Source organism: Gorilla gorilla, chromosome 8 (genome assembly GCF_029281585.2).
Source record: "Gorilla gorilla gorilla isolate KB3781 chromosome 8, NHGRI_mGorGor1-v2.1_pri, whole genome shotgun sequence".
NCBI classification, from domain to species: Eukaryota; Metazoa; Chordata; class Mammalia; order Primates; family Hominidae; genus Gorilla; species Gorilla gorilla.
In genome coordinates, this window is record NC_073232.2 from 36,814,370 (window position 1) to 36,837,886 (window position 23,517).

Here is a 23,517-nt window from a genome sequence, read left to right on the forward strand (position 1 = left end):
TGATGCCCAGTGAACCAGGTTGCCTGAGGAGGTAGTGAGTTCCCCATCCCTGGAGGAATGGGAGCAGAGATTGCCTAACTACTTGGTGGAGATGCTGCAGAGGTAACAAAATATGTGCTGAGGTTGGACGGTTGACATCCAGAGTTCCTCCCAGGCCTGGGCTTCTACGACTCTCCCAACACCAGCCTCTGTTTCCAGCAGCCAGCTGCCTTCCGGATGAGTCAAAAGCCCGCCCCATGCTGGCTTTCTCACTGGGTGGGGCTCCTTCCCCTCCTGTGGTCCAGGGTTACTGCTTTCATGGCCTCTGGGGTTGCCTCTTGCAGCCATCCCTCTTCTGGAGTCAAAAACCGAATAAATTGGTTAAACAAGGAAAAGGGGAAAAATACACACGCACACACAAAAAGACTGGGAGATTTAGTCTGGAATGAGAAATACCGTCCTGCTCTGGCCTTCTATCATAAGCCCTTTGAGATGAATATTCTGACCTAATAATCAAAACAAGCGGTAATTGCAAACAGACTCTCTCAAGGCTGCATGGCGTGGCTGAGGAGAGAGCAGACGAGATACCTGCTGAGCACAGCAGGCCTGGCCCCGCCAGCCCTCCTCCCTCTCCCACAGGATCGATGCGGCCATGCAGCCGCGGGCACCATTTTGCTGGCCTGGCTGGATCGAGCCTCACTCACATTCTGCCTTCCTCCAGGGACCCCAGGACTCCCTTTGCAGGGGAACCTGCTCAGAGGAAGCCAGCCCCACACCCACCCGAGAGGGAGTCGATGGAACATCAGCAGCATCCTGCAGGACCGCAAGGGGAGGGAAGGAGGGGCACTCCCACCCCACCCGAGCTCCACCTCCTCCTGGCTCGGGAAGAGGTTCTCCTGGGTGCGACACCAAAGTTGGAAGGTCTTCCTGTCCCCTCCTGGCCCCCACCTCCCTTTGTGTGTTTTGTTTCAGACACACCCTCAGCTCAGATTTGCTTTGAAGGTCAGTAGTTTCCACTCCTTCTTTTCAAAACAACTGCACAGTTCTTCTGGGGCCCAAATGTTGATTCTCTTCACTGAGGAATGAGTTTCCCTCAACAACAAATACATTCCAGAAATATCCATCCAGCATCTCTAATGGGCCAACGATGAACCAAGTCTGGTCCTCGTCCCCAGGGCACTCCCACATTGAGAGCCCAGCCAATGTGTGCCACACACCCCAGTGGACAAGGAGGTCAGAGTGTATTTCTTCTTTTGTTCTTCACCTGGGAGCCATGGGAAGGCATGCTTCCCCTGGGCAGGGTCAAAGTAGAAAAGAAATTTGAGCTAAGTACTGAAGGAAGAGATGAATTTTAATCAACAGAGGTGGTTAGGGAAGGGTCTACCAGATGGATGGAACAGCTTGAGCGGAGGAGGAGAGGCTGGACAAGTGGGTAGCATTTTTGAGGACCGTCTGGTGGTCTGTTGGGGCTGGTACCTAAGTCTGTGGTTCCATCGAGGTGGGGCTCGTGTGATGAGATGAAACTGGACAGACATGTGGATTGAGGTCACATTGGGGTGGACTTTGAAGAGCTTGCTGAGGAGCTGGATTTTATCCCAAAAGGAATGGGGCCCTCTGGAGGGTTTGAAGCAGAGCTGAGGTTAAGATGCCTTCCACTGGTGACGTAGGGTGTGGACTGTAGAGGGAGACAGTGGAGGTCGGAGGCTAACTAGGAAGGGGTCAAATGTGAGGTGAAAGGCAATGCAAATCTGACTCAGAGCAGAGGCGGTGGAAGGAGGGAGAGGAGCAAAGTCTGGGGGCAGTTTCTTTTCAAAAGGTCCTCACTGGATCAGGGGCTTTGCTTGGGTGCTGGGCGGGGTTGTTGAAGGATTGCCAGGTTGGCGGCATCAGGAGCTGAGGAGGTCAGTTTTGAAACCAATGTCATGTTTTTGTATTTTTTCATTTTGAAGTAATTTTAGATGCACAGGAATTTGCAAAGAGAGCACAGAGTGGTCCCTTTACCCAGTTTCCCCCAATGGTTACAGTTTGCTAATTTAAGGATGATATCAAAAGAGACCAATGGCATTTGACTTCAAGCCCTCCCAGCCCCTGCCTGGTGAGCTCATGGGTCTTCGTGAAGCCTGTGAGGCATGAGCTGTGGCTCCTTTGGCAGGCAAGCTTTCTGAAGTGCTGGCCTGTCCCAGCCACTGCCATCCTTTCCTGGAGATGTAGGGTCTGGGCAGGCCCAGCTGGGCAGGGAGGCCTCAGGAGCTTCTGCCCACAAGCAGGCAGGTTTGGAACTTGTTGGGCAGTTTGGGCTCAGAATCTGCAGGGCAGGGGTCAGCTATATTGACTCAAGCTGTGTGACAGGTTTCCTGCCTCAGTTTCCCTTATCACTCCAGGTGCTGGCTGAATCTGGAAACTGCCTCTCAACCCCAGTGTGTCTGGCTGAGCTGTGCCACCCCGACCTGCCCCCCAACTCCCACTCCAGATTTCAGACTGGCTCCAGAGGCTACTCAGAGTGCAGCATCACTGCCCACAGGATCCTTACAACACCAAGGGCCACTGTACTGTCTTAGAAACAGGAAGCAACCTCAACCAAGGCCAAGCTTGTCCATCCTTTTGAGCTCTGCACAAAGTCCCCCTGGGACACACCTTCTTGTCAGGCCTCCAGTCTTGCCTGCCCAGATCCCTTACTCCCTGGAGGACTGGCCTGAGAGAAGACAGCCCCCCAGCACTGGGTCACTGTGCTCTTTAGCAGGGACAACATGGTCAAGTTTTGGGCAGGTCTTGGGCTGGGAGGCAGGGCATCTGTTTTTTGGTCCACCTCTGACCTGCCATGTGACTCCAGGAACGCCACTAAACCCTCTATTGAGGACAATTTCAATACTGACCACAGGTGGTCTGGATGCACCAGAAGAAATTACTGACATGGGCAAGTTGTGGAAAGTAACGTTATACAAAAATTTAAAAACTGCTCTAGGCATTTGATCAGTTGCTAATTCCCTCTCACAGTTTTTCTACTGATCACTTTCCTTATCTGTGAAAGATAAGTAGTCACAAAACCACTTGTGGAGCTCCTACCATGTTCTAAGTGCATTGCAAATATCATCCTAACATGGGTGGTTTTTACAAGAGAAGGGACCAAGGCTCAGGGAGGTCAAGGAGGCTCTCCGTTTCATGAACATTGATAAAGGCCCTGCCATGGCATTTTGTTAGACTCAATGCTGGGATTTTGGCCCAAGCCTGCCCTTACCTCCACACAGTTGGGAGCCTGGTGTGACACAAGGGATCCAGCTGGACTGTGTGCATCCTAAGCAAATGTTTTCCCCGCCGCATTGCTTGCTTGCTTATTGCAGACGAGATTTTTTCTGTGGCCAGGCAGGGGCTTACAAGGGCTCTTCCTGATCTCTCCCCAAAGATGCAATGGAGTCCCACATCTGTAGCATGTCTCCCTGGAGCACTCAGCACTTACCCAGGCAGGCCAGAGTTCACCAGCCTTGGGTGCAGGCTCAACTCTGTGCTGCTTTTCTGCTCCGGGCTCTGCCCTGCAGTCCACCCAATGCTTATGCCATACACCTCCTCAGCTCCAGCAGCTTCCATGGCTCCCAGGGGCTGTTGAATTCAGTCGGCCTCCTCAGCCCGGGGTCCTAGTCATCCTCAGTCTACCCCCACTGCCTTCTCTAGTCTTTCCCAACTCTTCTCCTTGTGCCATGGACTCCCTGCAGATCCTGTGGCCACTGTGGGGCTCTCTTTGCCCATCAGGAGGGAAGGGCCAGATTTTCTCTCTTTCAGGTGTCTGGGCTGGTCCTAATCCCTTACCTCTTCTCTTCCTGAACTCTCTTCTCTGCCTGAATCCATCCTTTGCCTGGCTGGTGTGCACACTCCCCTGCAGAGCTTTCCCCAACTGCTTGGATAGGAAAGGGGAATGAGATGCCCCAGTGCTAGCAAATGGAGCTTGTGGGGCTTCCTTAGTCTGAGCCGGAGCTTAGGTCATGGCTATATTTTACTGATGTCTGTCTATCTAAAAATGGCATTTTCCCACCAGAAGAAGCATTTCATGAACCAAAGCACACACCAGAGGCTTGCTATTGGGGTCACGGTGAGACAGACAGTGTGACCTTGGAGGGGGATGTGGGAGAGGTCATGTTCTTAACCACAGAAACACAGGCCCCCTGCAAGCATGCAACACTCCTTTATGGAGTACCTTTGGGGTTCTAGGCTGGGACTTCACTCCTGAGGGTCAGAAAGGACCCTGAGAGGGTCTTTTTCCTTAATGGACCTAAGGGGAGAAAAACTAAGATGACCTCTGGTGTGCCCCCATCTCACCTGTCCCTCATCTTACTGTCCTTGGAGACTTTTCTTTTAAAGGGAAACTGAGAGATGCACCAAAAGCCAAGTGCTGCAATCCTGACAGCCTGGTTCATTTGTGCATTTGTTCATTTACTTGCTAACCCACGTGACCATGCACCTGGTGCTGTCTGCGTGCAAGCAGCACCCAGAGCTGCCGCGGGGGAACCAGGCCAAAGAGCCTCTGCTCACTGGGTGTTTCAAGCCACCCATCTTTTGCTGGTCATTTAGGAGATGTGGACTGGCCTCCTGGTCCCCCTTCCTGGGGCTGTGTGGGAGCCCCCTCTTGTCTCCCAAAGGTGAGGCTCAGCATGCCTCCTTCAGGCTCTTTCTGCCTCCACCCACTTGGCCAGCCCCTGACCCACTCAGCTTCAGTTCAGGGCCCATCCTCCCCTGGGCCTTGGCAGTGTCAGCAGCCAGACCAGTTGCCCGGGTTGGGGTGGCATTGCTTGTGGCATCCCAGAGGACTCCACCTGTGGCTGCTTCTGATGGCTCCTGGGAGGGCCCCATGGTTTCCCAGTGTCCCAGGCGGATTACTCATCCATCCCTGGAGCGTTTATTCCACCGATGCTTAAGAACGCCCTCTGTGTGCCATGCACTGCACTCAGGGTCTGCTCCCCAGGGAACTTGTGCCTCTTTGGTAACATCTTCTGGTTCCCAGTCTCTCAGTGTGTCTCCCTCACCACTGATTTCTATGCCATTAATACCTGGGGCTGGGGACCCACAACAAATACTTGCTGATGAAGAGAAGGAGGACATTTGGGACAATTCTCCCAAGGAATCAACATTTCAGCAAGGTCTTAAAGAGGAGTAGGAGTTTCTTAGGCAAATAAAGGACTGGGAAAGGCCAATCTGGTAAAGGAACCAGCATGAACAAAGGCTTGGGGTGGGGGAGTGGCTGAGAGTTTCCATGTGCCTTCAGGTGAGATGACAGCATCCTGGGAGAAAAGGTGCAAGGGAGATTGACAGCAAAGGGGGGGCCAGTTGGGGACCCTGCAGAGCCTTGAAGGCCCCACTCGGGGATTTGGACTTCAATCTGCTAAGGGTCACTGGGGATTTTTCAGAAAGGGAATGACAGCATTTTATTTATTTATTTCTTAGGTGGGTTACTGCGGGAATGGGTGGAATGGAGACACAACTCAAGAATGACAGAGATAGGAGAATATTTAGATATAAGTCTTGTAGAGCCTCTTTTAAGATTTACATTTAATAAATCCCTCAGTAGTGATAAGGCAGCAGCAAACCTAAAAACAGTAGGATGGGGAGAACAATGGGTTTTTAGATTTGCCTGTTATTTACCTACCATCAAAGAGGCCACCATCCCAGAAGGACTTCCCTGTAATTCTAGTGGCCATATTTGTGTGTATTTAGCTTTACTTTCCTTTTGGCTGTCTCAGACTAATTTGATTTTCTCATCGTCTGTCCATGCAGCCTTCAGAAGATAATTATTCAGAAAAGAAGTGTTGGTCTTGTGTCCTCGTTTATTAGAGACACAGCAGCTTTCCTGGGTAAATGAGACACCTGATTTTTGTAAAGCAAAGCTGTATGCAATATTTGTCACACAATTATGTGCACACGTTTAGCATACCTGCCAGGAAAAAAAAAAGACTTTGGGGGCTCTAAAGCTTGCCAGGCGTATTTATGCATGTTACAGGTGTCATGCTTTTCCCAGAGTCCTTATCTGTTTTGAAGTCAGTGGATGCTAGAAGTGAAGTCTCTACCATTGGCATTTATTGGTTGGCATCTGATATGAGACATTATCAATCAACTTAAAGGACACTGCAAATACACACACACACATACACATGAGCATGCTCTCTCCCACACACCACTGCCTGGGACTAAACCTCAGGCTGATGATTCAACCTATGGGATGTTATTGCTGGGAAGGATTTTGAAATCATCTAGGCCAACCACTCGTGTTAAAGATAAGGTAACTCGCTATAGCCTAGAGAGGAGAAGGGACTCACCTACAATTACTCAGCAAATGGAAGGCTATCGGGAGAGACTTGAAACCACAGTGGCTAAACCCCATTCCAGCAAGTACACAGCCAGGAAAATTACATGATAGTAAATGTTCTCACTGGGCTGTGCCCTCAAGGAGGGCTGTGTTGTTTTCTGCAGGGTTCCAATCTAAGCTATGGATTTCTACTTTGGACAATGTTGGTTATACCACAATTCTTGTTTCATAAAAGGAGCTGAACACATCTCAGAATTGGTTTTTATATAGGCTGGTTTCTATTCCACCCATCTCGTTCCTTGGCAGTGGGAAAACATGGAGATCCAACTGTCCCTGGAGAGCAGTGTTGCTGTGCCCAGAAGCTCTGGTGACTCCAATGCCCCTGTCAGGCAGACGGATAGGATTTCCTGGAATCTGGTCCTTTTGAAGTCTGTTCTCACTTAACTCCTACTTACATTCCCTCCTTTTTCTCCTTCTCCCTTCTCAGATAGATGTGAGAAAAATTAGCATTCTCTGTTGGTGTTTATCCAATAAGGCCTCACTGAGCACCTGCCATGCACAAGCTCACCTGCGGTGGATGGCGGACAAATGCCAAGGAGGGCCATGTGGGCTCAGCACATGAAAGGCACTCGCTGGCAAATGTCGCCACTTCCTGGAAATCAGAGACTGCTTCTGATCACCCAGTCATCCATTCATTGATTCTTTTACTGAATTATCTATATGTCAGCAAGTGACTGTGACGTCTCTAGTACTGAAACGCAGTATTTCATTTGCTTACGTCTCAAGGCCATGCTTTAACCTTTTTATGTGGATTACTTAATTATTTTAAGATTTTTATATAAGCATCTATTAAACTCTCATCATATGGCAGACAAATGATCTAGAGATGCCTTTTTCTATATAATATGATTTTGTTCCTGCTGTAGCCCTAGGAGGTGATTATTACTGCTATTGTTATTTTTCAGATGAGATACCTGCATATATTTTGTTTTGGGTTGCCCAGGCAAGAAGTGGCAGAGATAGAATCCATTGCCAAAGACGAGTTTCGTGGTCAGAGAAGGTGCCCTGGAGGGGTTGTGTTGGGGGGACCATGGATGGGGCTTACTGCATTTGAGGTGCCATCCAGGGGGCAGTATCTGGCAGGCAGATGGCCCTGTGGGATGAGTAGAAGCTTAGCAGAGAGGCCTGGGGTTGCAGAGAGAGGGGCCACCCTCAGATGTTTGAACCCCTGGCAGAGATGGTTCTCAGTGGGGGTAGTTTTGTTCCTCAGAGGACATTTGGCAATGTCTCATGACATTTTTCATTGTCACAACTGGTGGGTGCTGCCAGCATTTAGTGGATAGAGGCCAGGGACACTGCTAAACTTCCTACCCTACACAGGACAGCTCCCCACAGCAAAAATTATCTAGCTCCAAATGCCATTAGTGCCTGGGTTGAGAAGCCTTGCGACTGAGTGAACAGAGAAGCGCTGGAAAGGTGGAGCCTAGAGAAAAGGCAACCTTTGTGGGAGGAGTTTAAAAGCCTCTTCATCTCAGGCACTCTCCTGACACCCTGGAGGGTTTAAACGTGCCCCAGGCTGTGATCATCACAAACAGCCACCATGAGTGCGAGGGCTCTCATTGTTTACATATAACAAGGCAGCAAGAGTGTCTTCTCTTTAACTAGAATGAAAGATTCATGAAGTCAGGAATTGGTTTGGTTTGCTGCTGGGTTTATGTGTCCACTCAGTACTGACTCAGGGCTGCGCTTGTCATCCTAGAGAGAGCCAGGCCTTCCTGATGCTTCTGTCACCACCAGCCCTGTTCCTACCCAGGTGCTCTTCTCACCTCTCATTGCCTTTGCCTTCCTGTGCCCTCAGGGCTGCACAGGCATGTCCAGATTCCAGTGACCTTTGGTGCCTTTTCTCTGTCCACACCCCAATTTATTGCCAATCTCATAAAAAGCAAAACTTGGGAGAGAGAAGATTGAGTTTGCTTCTCGCAGCAGAATTTGATTTAGGGCCAAGAAGGTGGCAATTGCTGCAAAGCGGAGATCGGCTATTTCGGGAGTGCTGTGAATGATTTTTTTCCATCTCCAAATGACCTTACATATATTCTGTCTCTCGCCCACCCTGTGTTGGGATTGATGGGGGGGTGCTGTGACTGGGCTCTGATGGGCTCCTGCTGCTGCTCCTAATAAATCTGTCTGATGGGCAGAAGGAGCACGATTACCTTGACGAATGGACAGCTGGATGGGCCGGTTGTTTAACACGCGGTTGGGGTAGATTTCTGCTTCCACAGCTGCCTTTATGGTCAGCAGTGCATGCTCCCCTGGCCAGATGCAGGTTGTCCACCATCACCAATGGCTCTGCCTGCTGGAGGAGGTGATCTGGGCACATTTGCCTCTGAGTAGATCAAGGGGCTGCCTCCTTCACTCTCTCTGGCTCTCTGCATTCTTTGTCTCCGCTGATGCCAGCTCCCCAGCTCTCCCCATGTGCCACTGCTGTCCCTGCCCTGGGACACCAGAAGATGCCCCTGCTGGCAATGCCCTGGGCCAGGAATCCAAAACTTGGGTTTGGATCTCCTCCACCTCTAGCACAGTGGGCCATCCTGAGCAGGTTCTTGCTACTCTCTGAGCCTCAAATTTCTATCCGTAAAATGGGAGTGATACTAGCATAGCCACCTCCTAGGATTAGTAAGAAGCCTCTCTTCTTTCTGCCTGAGTTACTAGTCCACAGCCTTGCCTGCAATCTGGAGGGTGAGTCTCCCAGAAGGCACAGAGGTGGGTGTTTTGATGGGGGAATATTTTGATTTGGCTGCATTCATGTACCCAACTCAAAATGAAAATTGTTGATCTTTACGTCCAGGTAATGTGTCTGACAGATGTCCCTGCCCCCTCCTTGACTCTCCGCCATCCCTGCCCCCTCCCTTCTTTTAAAAAATATTTCATTCCCCATTTAATTCTCACACCATTGCCACTCCCACCCTAAGAGTGCGACCTGGTGATTGCTGCTGTACAGGTGACGGATAGAGGAAGCTGATGGTGGTCGTTTCAACACCTTCCTTGGTAACTATAAAAAAAGAGCTGAAAATAGAATGTTTGGTTTTTAGCCTGAGTCAAAGTCTCTCCACATCCACATGGCTATGTCAAAACATGGGATCAAAACCAGTCACAATATCAGGGACCTACAGGGCACACAAGGGTGGAGGTGCCACTGAGATGGAGGCCGGCTCTGTCTGCACGCTCCGGGAGCTGATTCTGTGGCAGCCCAGCAGGACTCAGACTCCTGGAGACCACTCCTGCCGGCCACCCACTAGGCAATGGTGGATTGGGAAGGCTGTGGGGTGGGGTGCTGGCTGGGGCACAGGCGGCAGCCCTGCTTTTTCCTCCAAGTGAGCACGTTGCCCCCCAAATCCTAGGATAAAATGGAAGCTGAGATTCTAGAGAGCACAGAGCTTTTCCTTTTCTTTTTCAAAGAGACAGAGTCTCACTCTGTCACCCAGGTTGCAGGAGTGCAGTGGCTCAATCATGGCTCACTGCAACCTTGAACTCCTGGGTTCAAGCCATCCTCCTACTTCAGCCTTTCTAGTAGCTGGGACTGCAGGTGCACACCACCAAACCCAGCAAATCTTTTTATTTTTTGTAGAGACAGAGTCTCAGTACATTGCCCAGGCTGGCCTCAAACTCCTGGGCTCAAGTGAGTTGCCTGCCTTGGCCTCCCCCCAAAGTGCTGGGATTATACACATGAGCCACCGCACCTGGCCAGGGACTTTTCAAAGGATGCTTCCCCAAAGCAAGTGAGCTGGAAGAACCTAGAGAGGGGCTGGCCTGCCTCCAGCTCTCTGCTGAGCAGAAGCCCAGGAGAGAGGCTGAATGACTTTCTGAGAGCTACAGATCCAGGGAGGGGCTGAGGCAGAAGGGACCCACATCTGCTTACTCAGAGTCCCCTGCTCTCATGGGAGCACACCTCACTGGACGTGGGTAGAGTCTCTGTCTTGTCAAACTCAATGTATGTCAATGTTCACATTAAAAAAGAAGTCTTGATGCTGTGAGTCTTTATGTATGAACAGGGCAAAATAGGGTCTAGCTTATAAAGAAGGAAATCACATTGATGGTGTACCTACTGCCTGTCTGGTACTATGTGGAGCATTTTCCATGACTTCTGATATGATCCTAATGACACACAATGGAGGCATCTGCCCTTGCTCCTATTTACTGGTGAAGAAACCAAAGCTTACAAAAGTCAGTTACTTCAGAGCCACTCGGAAAGTAAGAAGAATGGAGGCAGGTCTGTTGCTGTCTTTGGCTGAGTTTAAGATCCCTGTCCTCTGGGAGCTTCCATGTTTAGGAGGGGAGACTAAACAGGAATTTCATTTCCCCAGTCCCTCCTTGGTCATTCCTGTACTTACCCTGCAAATTCTTACTGAGCAGGCACTCTATGCCAGGCACTCTTCTAGCCTCCAGGGATATAAGATATAACTAAGTACATGTAACAAATAAATCTAAAATATACATAAATAAAACCATAGGTTTGGCCAGGCGTGGTGGCTCATGCCTGTAATCCCAGCACTTTGGGAAGCTGAGGCTGGTGGATCATGAGGTCAGGAGTTCAAGACCAGCTTGGCCAAGATGGTGAAACCCCGTCCCTACTAAAAATACAAAAATTAGCTGGGCGTGGCGGTGGGCACCTGTAATCCCAGCTACTTGGAAGGCCGAGGCAGAGAATTGCTTGAACCCGGGAGATGGAGGTTGCAGTGAGCCGAGATCGTGCCACTGCACTCCAGCCTGGGTGACAGAGCGAGACTCCATCTCAAAACAAAACAAAACAAACAAAACAAAACAAAGCAAACAAACAAAAAACACCATAGGTTTAACTGAATGAGCTTGCCAATATTCTCCCATTTTGACCTACAAGAATGGTCATTTCATACAATACAACATAATAAGTCAAATATACAGATGGTAATAAGGGCTCTGAAGAAATGTAGGGTGAGTTAGGGAGTCCAGGGCTAGAAGGGGGTCTTTCTAGCATGCTTGCCTGACCATGTCACACCCATCATCTCCATCACAAGCTCCCAGTTGTGAGGAAGGAGCCCCAAGTCCTTCCTGGGTCTTCCAGGCCCCTCGTGCTCTGGCCAATTGACCTGTGTTCCTCAGTCAGGTCCTGGGCTCCCAGAACACAGCCTGCTCTGTCTGAGGGCAGTGGGCTATGCCGGAATCACCCTTGTGCCATTGTCTGCCAGCTCTTCAGGCCAAGCTGGGGTGTCAGCATCTCAGAAGCGCCTTCTTGAACCTTGCCTGTCCTCCCTCTCCTAGACAGTTTTAATTGCTCCCTCTCTGCATTCACACACACTTTATTACAGCACTTAGAACTGCTCTTCCCTTTAGAAGATGCCGTGATTTATTCATGGGCCTTATTAATGGTCATATTCCCAGTGGCTGGTGCGGTGCCTGGCATGCAACAAGGTGCAGGAGAGGTGTGATGAGTGAAAGGAGCGAGAGATGCTGAATGGGAGATGCAGGGAACAGACAAGCAGGAAAGTGGGGACTTAATGGAGAGGGTCAATGAGGCTGCCCTTGAGGATGGGGCATCACTCAAGGGAGAGAGGAGGTGGGGCATGTGCTGGGCCTGCCCACAGCTGCCCACATCGCACACCTGCCCACGCCTGCCATGCCTGCACATGCTTGACCTGCCCACACCTGCTCACACTTGCCCGCACCTGCTGACACTTGCCTACACCTGCTGTGCCTGCCCACACCTGCCCACACCTGCCATGTCTGGCCTGCCCACACCTGCCCTCACCTGCCCATGCCAAGCCTGCCCATACCTGTCCACACCTGCCCATGTCTGCCTATGCTTCCTATGCTGGACTTGTTTGTCCTACTGTCTTGAAGGCTCTGTGCTCACCTCCCTCCCTGCCTCTTCCCAGAGCTATCCCTAAGCGTCCTTCAGGGAGGCCTCTCCCAGTGCCTTGGATCGGGGACCTTGTCCTGGAACGTGCTCATGGCCCAGCTCTTCTCCCCACAACCTCCTCCCAGCTGGATGTCTGCTGGGCAGTGGGTGCAGTGGCTGAGCTGATGAGTTTTGGATCAGACTACTTGTGTTTGAAGCCTGGCTGTGATCTTGGGCAAGTTGCTTGTCTTTTGTTCATTCCTCAGTCATCCCCTACAAAATGGGGATACTCACTGTCCTGACTGCATCAGGCACCGGGAAACTGGCGGGAACTAACACACATGGCGTGACAGCCCAGAGCCAGGCATAGAGTAAGTGTGCGGCTTGTGCTGGTTCTCAGTCAGCCATGTTTGGCTGTTGGCTGAGCAGAGAGGAGACCAGTGTGACAGAACCCAGGGGACAGTCTAGATCACTAGGAGCTTGAGTGTTAGGGAGAGGCCAAGCCCTCATCTTCTGCAAGATAAAGCCCAATCTCTATCCCACAAACATTGGTGAGTGACTCTCCGCCCAGCAGGGAGCAAGGTTGCTAGAGAGACCAGAGATGCCTGGAGCCCACGTCTGGCCTCTTGCCGAAGTGCTTCTCTCTGTGAGATTACATATTCTGGGCCACATCCCTTCCATCCCCACTTCCTCCCTCACTTCACTCCTTTCCTTACTCCTCCATCATAAAAGTCTCCAGAAACAGGTTTTGTTCAAAGTGAATGAGGCAATAAATTCTCTGTTTCTGACAGGCCGGCAAGAGAGATAAATTCCGTAATGGGAGCTGCGGCCCTGCTCTCCTGTCCTGGTGGAGCTTTGGCTGATGGAAACGTCTGTCCAGGGAAGGGGGTTGGGGTGGGCGGAGAAGGAGAGGGAGGCTCCGGGAGGTCCCTGGGCTACTAAGTCCTGGTGGGATTTCAGTTCTATTAATTTGCTCAATTTGCTCAGTTCTGACTTGGGTATTTGGCTAACTGACAAGCTGTGCAGGACAAGTCTCATTCATTCATTCATTCATTTCAATCAATCAACCAACCAACCACCTATTGCTCAATTCATTCAGCAGTCACCTGACATGGAGGAGAGGCACCTAATTCCTTTCAAGTATCACTTTCTTTAGGAAGCCTTACACAAAGGACCAAAAATATTTGCAACTTGAGCCATAGCAAAAGATTGATTTCCCTGGTAAATAAAGAGCCCCTACAAATCATTAAGTATAAAGATAAACAACCTAATAGGAATACAGGCAAGGGATATGAACAAATAGCTCACAAAAAAGGAATTCAGATGGCTCTCAAACTAATCATGTGTGAAAAAAGACTCCCTCTCACTCATGATGACAGAAGTGTCCGTGGAAATGTCACAAAGATGCTGCCCCCCACCCCAGATTGCTCAAGATTATGTTGCTAAGTGTGTGGGACAGACACATATTGCTGGAGGGTGGATGGAGTGTGCAGTGGTGTAAATACTGTGGGGACCAATGGGACCCAGCCTGTCTGGAGGGTGATCTGGCAATATCTTGGCACTACGTGTGTCCCCAGCTTCTCTACCCAGCAAATCTGCCTCTAGAAATGTATCTCACTTCTACATGTACAAGATTGCTGTACAGGTGCAAGATTATTACATGAAGCATTCTCTGTATCACCAAAGATTGGGAATAGCTTAAATATCACTAGGGGGTTGGCTAAATAATTTATGGTGGATCTGTACAACTGAACACTATGCAGTCATTAAACAAAAAGGTAATGGGTGGTGTCTCTATGCACTAATATGCATGCATTGAGCTCCAATATGTATTTTTAAGTGAAAAGGACAAGGCACGCAATGAGATGGAATTCAAATTATGCTACTATTTGTATAAAAGTGGAGAAAATGAATATATATGTATACACATGTATAGCCTTCTATATGATTTCATCTGGAAGGAGGAAGACCTGTGAACAATGGCTGCTTCTGGGGAGCAAAGCTAGACCTGGGAGGCTGAGAGGCATGGGAGGAGGGGACACCTCACTATATACCTCTTTGTGCCTTTTGGATTTTGAATATTGTGAATGTTCTGCCTATTCAAAAAAAATATCATTAACGTTTCAAAAAGGAGAGAATCAAAGGCAAAGCCTTCCTTGGCTCTGTTAGCTGGGGCCAGAGGCTGGGAACTAAGCAGATGAGGAATGGGGGAAGGGCTTACAGGGCGGGAGGGTAAGCACCTGCAGAGGTGGTGCCCAGAGGAAAGCGTGGACCCTGTGACTGGGTGTAGTTGGAGCACAGTTTGGGGGAGCCTTGGTAAGAATGTAGTTGGTGAGAAATACAGGGGAAGTATCGTGTTAAAGAGTTTGGATTTCATTGCAATGAGAGGCCATTGGGATTTTAAGTAGGGACTGGACATGGTCAGGCTACATTTAAGGAAGAACTCCTGGAAGCAGTGTGGGGAGTGGTTTGGGAACTATGAATGTGCTTGATTTTCCACCTTGCCTTACTGACATTTGCTCATTTCATCTTCAATAATTCTAATAGGTAGGTAAAAGTTATTACATAGGGGGAAACTGAGGCTCAGGAAAGTTATGTAATGGTTGAAGCTCTCAAAGTTTGGATATCAGTATTTCAACTCTGCTTGTCTCCTGAGCCTGAGCTCTGAATATAGCCCTGTGATGTGGGGCCTTTTAGTCACACTGCCCTATATGTGCTTACAGGTCTGTGAGAATTGTGAATCCAGTGGCCAAGCGTTGTGTCCCTTTAACTTCAAGTATATGGCCAATTAGGACAATGGATGCAACCATAAGATTTGATTATATCAGCCAGCTCCCACCAACTCACTGCAAACCTCTGCCTGCTCCTTCACCAAGAGAGCTGGGGTCACTGCATACGTCTCCGAAATTTATTCCTTGGAATAGAAGCAGCAAACTTCCTTATGACCTGTTTTCCTCTTCTAAGGACATATCAGAGATCACTGGCAGACTTCTAACAGGCTGTAGCAGGAAGAGTTAGCAGGAGGTTTCCTCTTGCTGGGGTCCAGGGGTGATACATTTGGCTTCAATTACATCCAGCCTTCTCAATTTCCTGGTCATTTGGTTTGCATTTTCCTGTCATTTCTTCACGTGCATTTTTCTATGACTCCCATTTTATAACTGTGAAAACTGAGAGTTGCACAGGCAGCAATTCACCAAAGGCCACCTGGTTTGTCAATGGTAGAATCAGGTGTTAAACCCTAGCTAGGACTCCATGTCTTTCTTCCACCGCATGCTTCCTTTTCTCACCATGAGTATGGGTTTATTTGATTTTTCATGAAAAAATCCATACACAGCTTATGATTTCTGGGTTCTTCTTGTTACATTGCTGATGTTTTCACTGTTTGTGTCCAGGTGTCAGACCTATCAGACACAGGGCCTTGGGGCTTCATGGGAGCCTCCTGGAGGGTGGGTCCTGGTAGCCAAGGCAGGATAATGGTCAGCTCAGGAACAAGGCCCTGCTGGTGCCTCTGTTGTGAAGGGTATCCTTCAGCTAGTTTAATTAAGAGCTGGGGGTGGGGTGCGCCGAAGAGAAGAAGGGTGCATTGTGTCGCAGGGAGCTGATGAGGTCAGCAGAGGGGGGTTGGGAGGGCCCGGGAACCAGAGGATGCTCTGTCTACCTCTGGGGGTGGCCCACACTCCCAGCGCCAGCAGGTCCCCGCAGACAGGCTATGGCAGGACTGACTTCTAGGTCAGCTGCCTCCGCAAACGCTGTGACTCTCGCTGGCTAAGAATGGAATGGAATGGAATGGAAGGTCTTGAGGCTCCCTCTAAGCTCCCTCGGGCTCTTCCTAACTTTTCCCAGAGCCTGTCACCAGGGGTCACAGCTCAGTTGAACCACTCATTCACCCTGTGACCTTGGGTAACTCACATACTTTCTGAGTCTTATTTTTTTTCACATGCAAAGTAGGAGTAAATAATGCTTATGTTTCCTGCTTCCAAAGCGCTTTGGGGAGGACCAACTGGATAAGGGGGTGAGATGCAGTTTGGAAACTGTAAAGCACTGTACAAGTGCATGCATTGACAATGCTCAAAACATAGCCATCCCCGCCCTGAATAAATCCCACCCTGAACACCATGGCTTTGCCCCGAACATCTTCTACCTCCCTTTTCCTTATGGTAATAGTAGGGTCATTTCGATGGGTTGAAAACTTTTTTTAACTGAAAATACCTTATTTTTTTAAATTCCAAAAGTAATACAGGTTCATTATAAAACATTCAAGAAATACTTTGTTTTTTGAAAAATAATAGATATTTCTACCTTTGAGATTGTCACCCTGTGATTTTGGGAACACCAATTCACTTCTCTGGGTTTGATTTCCCCACCACTAGATTGAGGCTGACAAATGTGTAATGGAAGTCACTGCCTCCATTGCATCCAGCGGGCATCAGTGGAGGACCATGACATTCTTTCCCAGTGTGCCGGGATGTGACTCCAGAACCCTGCTCAACACAGCCTGCAGGCAGCCACTGGTGATCTATCAGAGTGGCTGGGAGAAGAGAGCTCTTGTGCACCGATGAGGAGGTGAGCGCTGATGTTTTCTGATTGCTTGGGTGAGAGAAGCCCAGGGTTCCAGGTTCCGGTGAAGAGCTTGGAGAGTCCCTCAACCTATCCCAGTACAGTAGGGAGTTTCCTCTTATCCGATTCAGGCATCACAAGCATTGTGTGGTGGATAATGGCCTCCCCTGGGGAGTTTCCTGAAAATTTTCAAGAAATTAAAAAAAAAAATCTTGCAAAGTCAATGGAATGCAAGCAAGCGACTTTAATAAATTCACACCCACACAAATGCTTGTGCTTCTTCATCTCAGCATGAAACTGGGTGGGGTGGAATATTTTTGAGGCTCTCACTTCCAAAGAGAGTCTGGTGTGGGGAAGGGAACAGATACCACTGAGAACCACTTTAAGGAGCTGTATTTCCCACATCCGTGGAATGCAAATTATCACAACCATCCATTTCACAGATGAGGAACCTGAGAGCTGGAGAACAGAAGTCAGTTGTCTGAGGTCATCTGGTTTGTAAGTGATAGAGCAAGGACCTGCACCCAGCTTCGGAGGCCGTTGCTTTTCCAGTGAACCCACACAACCTGCCAAGCAAAAGTCCCTACAATTTGGAATAGTTCTGTGAGGTAAAGGGTGTTTCCTTGTCTTCAGTGTTGGAAAAAAATGTAATCTCAGTATTATCACCCAGTGCCACCTCCGTGTGCCCATCCCTGAGGTGGACGTCAGACCTTCCCTCTTTGATGTACTCTCAGCTGTTGAGGTAGGAGCCAGGCAGGGCAGGAAGCCAGGAAGCTGGATTCTGGTCCGGCTAGGAGGAGCTGCTGCCCTCTGGACTTGAGTTCCTTCATGAAGCAGCAAGGGAACACATTGGCAGCCCGGGCATGGTGGCTGAGTATGGTTTCTGGAACCAGACTGCCTGGGTTCAGTCCCCGGCTTTGCCTCATGTTAGCTGTGCAACCTTTGACCTCTCTGTGCCTCTGTTTCCTCATCTGTTAAATGAGAACACAGATACACACTACTTCACAGGGTTGCTGTGAGGATTGAATGAGTTCATCCACATGGAGCAACTAGAGCGGCATTGGTCTTTTGTGAGCACACAGTACTCACTATGTACCCTGAGAAAGGAGCCAGAAACCTAGGGCTTGGAGCCATGCAAAGAGAAGTGGGGAGCAACTTGGCAAGGCGCTTGCAAGGCCCTTGCAGATTTCGCTGTGGCACACCCAGCTGGGGTAACCCCTTTAGTCGGGGGCTCTCTTCAGAGAAGCCGCAGAGCTTCATTCTAATATTTTGGCCCAAGTTCAACAACAAAACTCCTCTTCCAGGAAGCCCTCCTGGATGGGTGGACCAGTCTGCTCACTCCCTGCTACGGCTCCCAGCCCCCGCTGCTGATGCCACCCTTTGGCCTCAGACAAAGCGGGCACCAGCAGCGGCAGCAGCCAGGCCGGCTCGGTGGCTTTCATGAAGCTTGAGCTCCCGGGAGTCCGGGCTGGGCTGGTCTGCTTTGAATGCTATTTGCATTGCAATAGGCGAGCCTGGCCTTCAATACAGTCCCCTTCTCTTTTGACAGAACAGTCTCACAATCGCCTATTGACCGGGCACCTGTTCCTGCCCCAGACATTATGCAAATGCCGGCCAGGAGCGAAGCCGCCAGCCCCCCGGGCCATTGTGCATTGAACCCTGATGGCGCCCTGCCAACTCCCAGCCGGCCTTTGTTCCCTGGTTGCACTGCACCACCCCCACCACTGCCTCCCGCCCGCCCGAGGTGCCCCGCCGAGGAGCTGCCCGCTGACAGCTACTTGGGTCCTTGCACCTGAAGAAAGGCCCTGTTGGCTGGAGGCTGGGCCCATGCTGAGGTTGGGCTTGGGCCCCCCAGGAGGCAGCCGGGCCCTTCATGTCCCCGGGGACCGCTGAGAGGGGCCTGGCAGGCGGAGGAGGGGGCAACCCGGACCATGCCATCTGGGGGAGGGGAGATTATAATAATCACTCTCACACATCTGCTGAGGGCCTTCCAGCCTGCAAAACCCTCTCGTGGCTGTTCTCCCTGCGAGGCACACCTGCCTCTCGAGGAGGTGGGCTGGGCACGGGGATTGTGTGCCTTTCACACAGGAGGGGACTTCGGTGCCCTGGGAAGGAGCTGGCTGATGTGGGGAAGAGAGTCAGGGCAGGGTGGGGGCTCACACCTGGGACTGCCGGTGTCTCCGTCTCCCAGCCTTTGGACACTGTCCCTCCTAGTGGCTGTGACTCCTCTGAGCCACCATTGAATGCCCTGCACGGCATGGCTCCAGCCCTCTTCTCATCCTAGTTTCTTCATCCTCCTCCTACTCTTGGCTTCACCGTCATTCAGACCAGATGGGGTTTCAAGGTGTGGTCCCAGGACCAGCAGCATCAGCATCACCCAGCACCATTTGGAGATGCCTGTCCCTGGGCCCCAGCACAGACCTGTTGAATCAGGAACATGGGGTGGGCCCAGCTCTTTGAGCTTGGATGCACCTCCAGGTGTTCTGATGTGTGAGCAAGTGTGAGTATCCCCGACCTGGACCCTCTTCTCCATGCAAGCCTTGGTTGATGCGGTCACCCCCTACCCCTCTGCTTGCTTCTCTTCTCATGACCACCCTTCCCACCCTCCTTCGGCTGGGCTTGTGAACATTACTGAGCCCCTGGCTGGTCCCAGGCTTAGGGCACTCCCATGAATGAGGCACATTTTGAAGAAACTCAGTCTAGTGAGGGCACAGCCAGCGCTGCCATTCTGTTCTTTCAAAGCAGAGGCTGCTGCTTTGATAGAGGGAAGTGAGGAGCGGGAGCAGGGGTGGATAGTGCACAGAGAAGGGGCACCCCACAGCCTGGGGGAATCCAGGGAGAATTCCTGGGAGAGATGGTGCCGTCACTGTACCTTCAAGGAGGAGTACGAGTATACATTAATGAATAACTCAAATAATTTTCAAATAAAAGACTATATATAGTGTGCAGCAACTGTGGGCCCAAGACCTCAGGGGAGGCCCCTGCTATGTGTGTGTGCTGCAGGTAAGTCCAGCTGCAGCGGTGGAGGAGAAAGGAGGAGAAAAAGTGATGCTGAGGCCACTAGCATGGCCCGGATGTCTTTCCACAATTTGCATGTGCTCCCATTCCAAGTGATTCAATGGAGAATCCCTGGCTACTGAGCATCCAGAAGGAGTTCCATCCTCCAAGAAGCAGGATGGGTGGGGGCTGCCATGACATCCTGGAGGTGGGGTCCCAGCATGTGAGGCCTGCTCCCGCAGGGGCACGTTTCAAACATCCTCAACAATGGAGCATTCCCACTGCTGTGGCCCCCAACCCACAGCTGTAACGACAGATGTCTTCTGCAGGGTGGTCCCCTTGGTCCCCAACTCACCCTTTACCCAGGTTGGCCACCTCTGCTCCGTATCCTTGCTCCAAAGGAGCCACCAGGTTAGGGCATAAGAGCAGGAGCTGAGCAGAGGACCAGCATGACCCTGGGCACCGTCCAACATGCCCCTGCCAGCCCTTTGGCCTTGATAATCTTTCACCCGATGCCAAAGTGCTTTAAAGAGTTTGGCCCAAAGCAGGGAAATCTGATCTCATGAGAGGCCGGGGCAAGGTTTTCAGAGCCAAGTGTTGGGCTGGTCTCACGATTTGTCTTCCTCAAGTGCCGTCAGAGTGCTCCTTGCCCAAAAGACAAATCTAGAAGAAAAGTAAATAAAGTCAGCCTCCCTCAAACCACATTCTTTAGTGTGGCATTGAAGGCCCTTTAGGATCTGGCCCCAGTGCCTCTCCAGCGTGCCCTGCCCTGGCCTCACCACTTTCTCATTCTGCCACACCTCCCAGGCTCTGACCCACTGGTTTCTGTCCCTGTGGAACGAAGCAGGGGCGTCATTTCCACACTCCATTCCTCTGGGTCCACCAGATTAACTTCTACTCAGGCTTGCAGACACCCCCCAGATGTCTCCTCCATTGTGAAGACTTCCTAATCTATTCTATTTAAGAAAAATTTAAACAGCACCTACCAGGCCCCAGTATACTGGGCTTTGGGATGTGCTGCTGAGAGAGAAAGTGCCCTCTCTCGAGGAATCCCCAGTCTAGGGAGGAAACAGGCCAGTGTATGAGGAGGCCTAAATGACGGTTTAGGTGGGCATGAAGAAGGAGGGATAAAGAGAATTTAGGAAAATGGGTGGACCCCAATTAGGGGCCAGTTCAGTGAGGAGTGGTTTAAGACAAGGGGGAAGCCAAGTTTCTGGATGTGTGGGTGGTAGAGTCACCGCTGAGGTGGAGAAGGTAGAGAGACAGGTTGGGATCAGATGGTAAGAGAATGAGCCAGGCTGGAGGCGCCCATGCACCAGTGAAAGGAGATGCCCACTAGGAGTGAGAGGACAGGTCTGGCATTCAGGAAGGGTGTGGGCTGGCATTGACCGCCTGGCACTAAGGCCTTGAGGTGGCAGTGGGGACTTGGGTGGGCCTTCCTGACCCCCAGGCAGGACTCACAGGCAATGTCTGCTCACCCTTTGTGCTCCCCATGTTGCATCGTCTCTGTCCTCACGGCACTGGTCACACCGTGTCATGCTCTGCCTGCCCCACTGGCATCAGGAGCCCCAGGGGAGCAGGGCTGCAAAGCCATGGTCTCTCAATGACTGGGGTCTAGTGGCTTGAGAATGCCTTGGTTCCTTTGCAGGCTCATCTTGCTTGACTCACATCTCTGCCTGTACCTTTGAGGAAATATTTAAGAATGGCATCTAGAAAGAAAGGGACCTCTAATAAGACACATGCTGCCAGTGCCATGGTCCCCCAGCAAATCGACAGCATGCTGGGACCAGAACTGCACCGAGTGGAAGGCCATGCCATCCCCCTCTCACAGAGGAGGAAACTGAGGCTCAGGAGGAAGCAGTGATGTGAGGGCACCAATGGCACTTTAAAAGGATGAAAGAAAAAGATCTAATTTTGCAAAGGGGAAATCTGATCCCAGAGTGGGGAAGCAACTCTCCCAGGTGGGCGCACTGGATGAGTGGTGGAGCTAGACAGGTGACTGTGTCCTACCTCCTGTTTCACTGCCCTCCAATGCCCTGTTCTTTCTTCTTGGAGTGGTCACATCCATCCCGGGCACATGTAGGCCTTCAGGAGAAAGAGCCCACTCAGGCCTTGGCAGATGCCAGGCCCAGACACCACACTCTGCTCAAGCACCCAGTAGAATTTTCTAGTCTCTACTTGGCATTTCACAACCATTGATTAGGGATCTGTTGTGTTCCCCAAGCATGGGCTGAGAATCCACTAGGTGCCAGGCACGGATGCACTTTGGTGCAAATTATCTCATGAAGCTTCCCAGTAACTTTCCAAGGCAAAAAAGCCTCCTCGCCCTTTACCAGATGTGGAAACTGAGGCTTGGATTGGTAAGCTCTAGGCTCACCCCTATTCATGGTAGGAGTGGAAGCAGGGTTTGAACCAGGGGTTTGATGTCCACTTTATTTCTCTGCCACTGAGCACGGTCTCCTAATGCCCAGCAAATCTTAAGGTGTTGACGGCTTTTATTCCTCAGGGGCTCAGGGGACTGTCTGGATACCTCTCCTTCTTCTTGGGCCCATGGCTCCTAGCTTAGGGAAAGGGGCACTGGGATTCCCTCAGTCCACAGTCTCACTTCTTGAGCTATGCTGTGGGGTTCTCACCCTTGAGTTTATTTCTGCCTGGCACAGGTGAGAGGAAGCAGCACTGAACTTGGAGCCTCAGACTTAGGTCCAGCTCTGCCACCATGTCACTGAGGGACCCTGGCAAGGCCCTTCTCCACTCTGTGGTCCCAGTTTCCTCATTTGCTCAATATTGGGTGGCATTTTGTATTTGCAACAGTCACTTTCAGCTCTGGATGCCTCCTCCTTCTGTAAGCTGGCTGTCCATGGCTGCAGAAAATGACTTTCTCTCTGCAGATTTTGTAAAATGTTCCTTGGGAATTGTGATTCAGGCTGCTCCTTTCCCTGGTCCCCAGCCCTTGATTTACAATCCAGATAAATTGTATTTTCTTTGTAACTCCAGAGTGGGGTGGAGGGTAATGGAGCTGGAGCCCCTTCCCTCAGCTGCCACAAGATAAAACTGCCTGGCTGAATGGGCTCTCGTAAGACTCTTCGAAGGTGGCTTAGAGCCAAGAGGGGACCTGTGGGCTCACAGCCACACTGGCCTTTGTCCCTCGAGGGCTTGTCCCCTCGCCTTGCAAGGCATACACATTTTCTATGGTTCCCGAGTTGCCCTTTCCCTCTGGCTGGCCTGTCAGCTTCTCTTGTCAGCTCTGAAGCCCCCAGTTCTCCTTGGGGATATGTTTGCTTAGCTTTTATATCCAGACCTAAGCTGCATTACTGAAGGCCTACTACGTGTGTCAGGCCCTGGGCCAAGTCCTTTTTATGCTTAAAAAGAAATCTTTCTCCTTCTCTCTTAATCCTCTCTTTTTCCACTGTGGGGCTGATTTATCATTCCATTTTCCAAGGGAAGAAACTGAGGCTCAGTGGGCTGTGAACCTGAGTGACAGAGCTAAGACTAGGCACAGACCCACTGCCTTCTTCCCTTGTCACTCTGACAGTCTCCTTCTAATCCTTCCTCCTGGAAAACGAGGGCCCCCGAATGATTTCCGTGGCGTCTACTGGGCTGTTGTTGACTTCAACCACCCATGTCTGAAATATTTTTCTCAGTTTCTCAGCACCTGGGAAGGTGATGATCCCACAGTGGAGCAGCAGAAAAAGCTGTTCCCTGCTATGGCACAAATGCAACTCATTGCCCCAGTTTGAAGGACAGCATTGGTTGCAGCCTTTATGTCTGGCTATGGTGCTCAGGGGATATTCCGGAAGCAGTGTTTGAACCCTGGACCCATATG

The 23,517-nt window shown here is 50.7% G+C and overlaps 1 long non-coding RNA gene across 4 annotated transcripts in view; it reads left to right on the forward strand.

The window, feature by feature from the left end:
- LOC101128393 (uncharacterized) overlaps nt 1-23,517 on the forward strand; it is a 199,849-nt gene that overhangs the window by 135,185 nt on the left and 41,147 nt on the right. For all 4 annotated transcript variants that reach the window (XR_010135167.1, XR_010135168.1, XR_010135169.1 and 1 more), the window contains 2 exons: nt 16,511-16,703; nt 17,141-17,305. This is a non-coding gene — a long non-coding RNA (uncharacterized lncRNA). The remainder of the gene's footprint in view (nt 1-16,510; nt 16,704-17,140; nt 17,306-23,517) is intronic.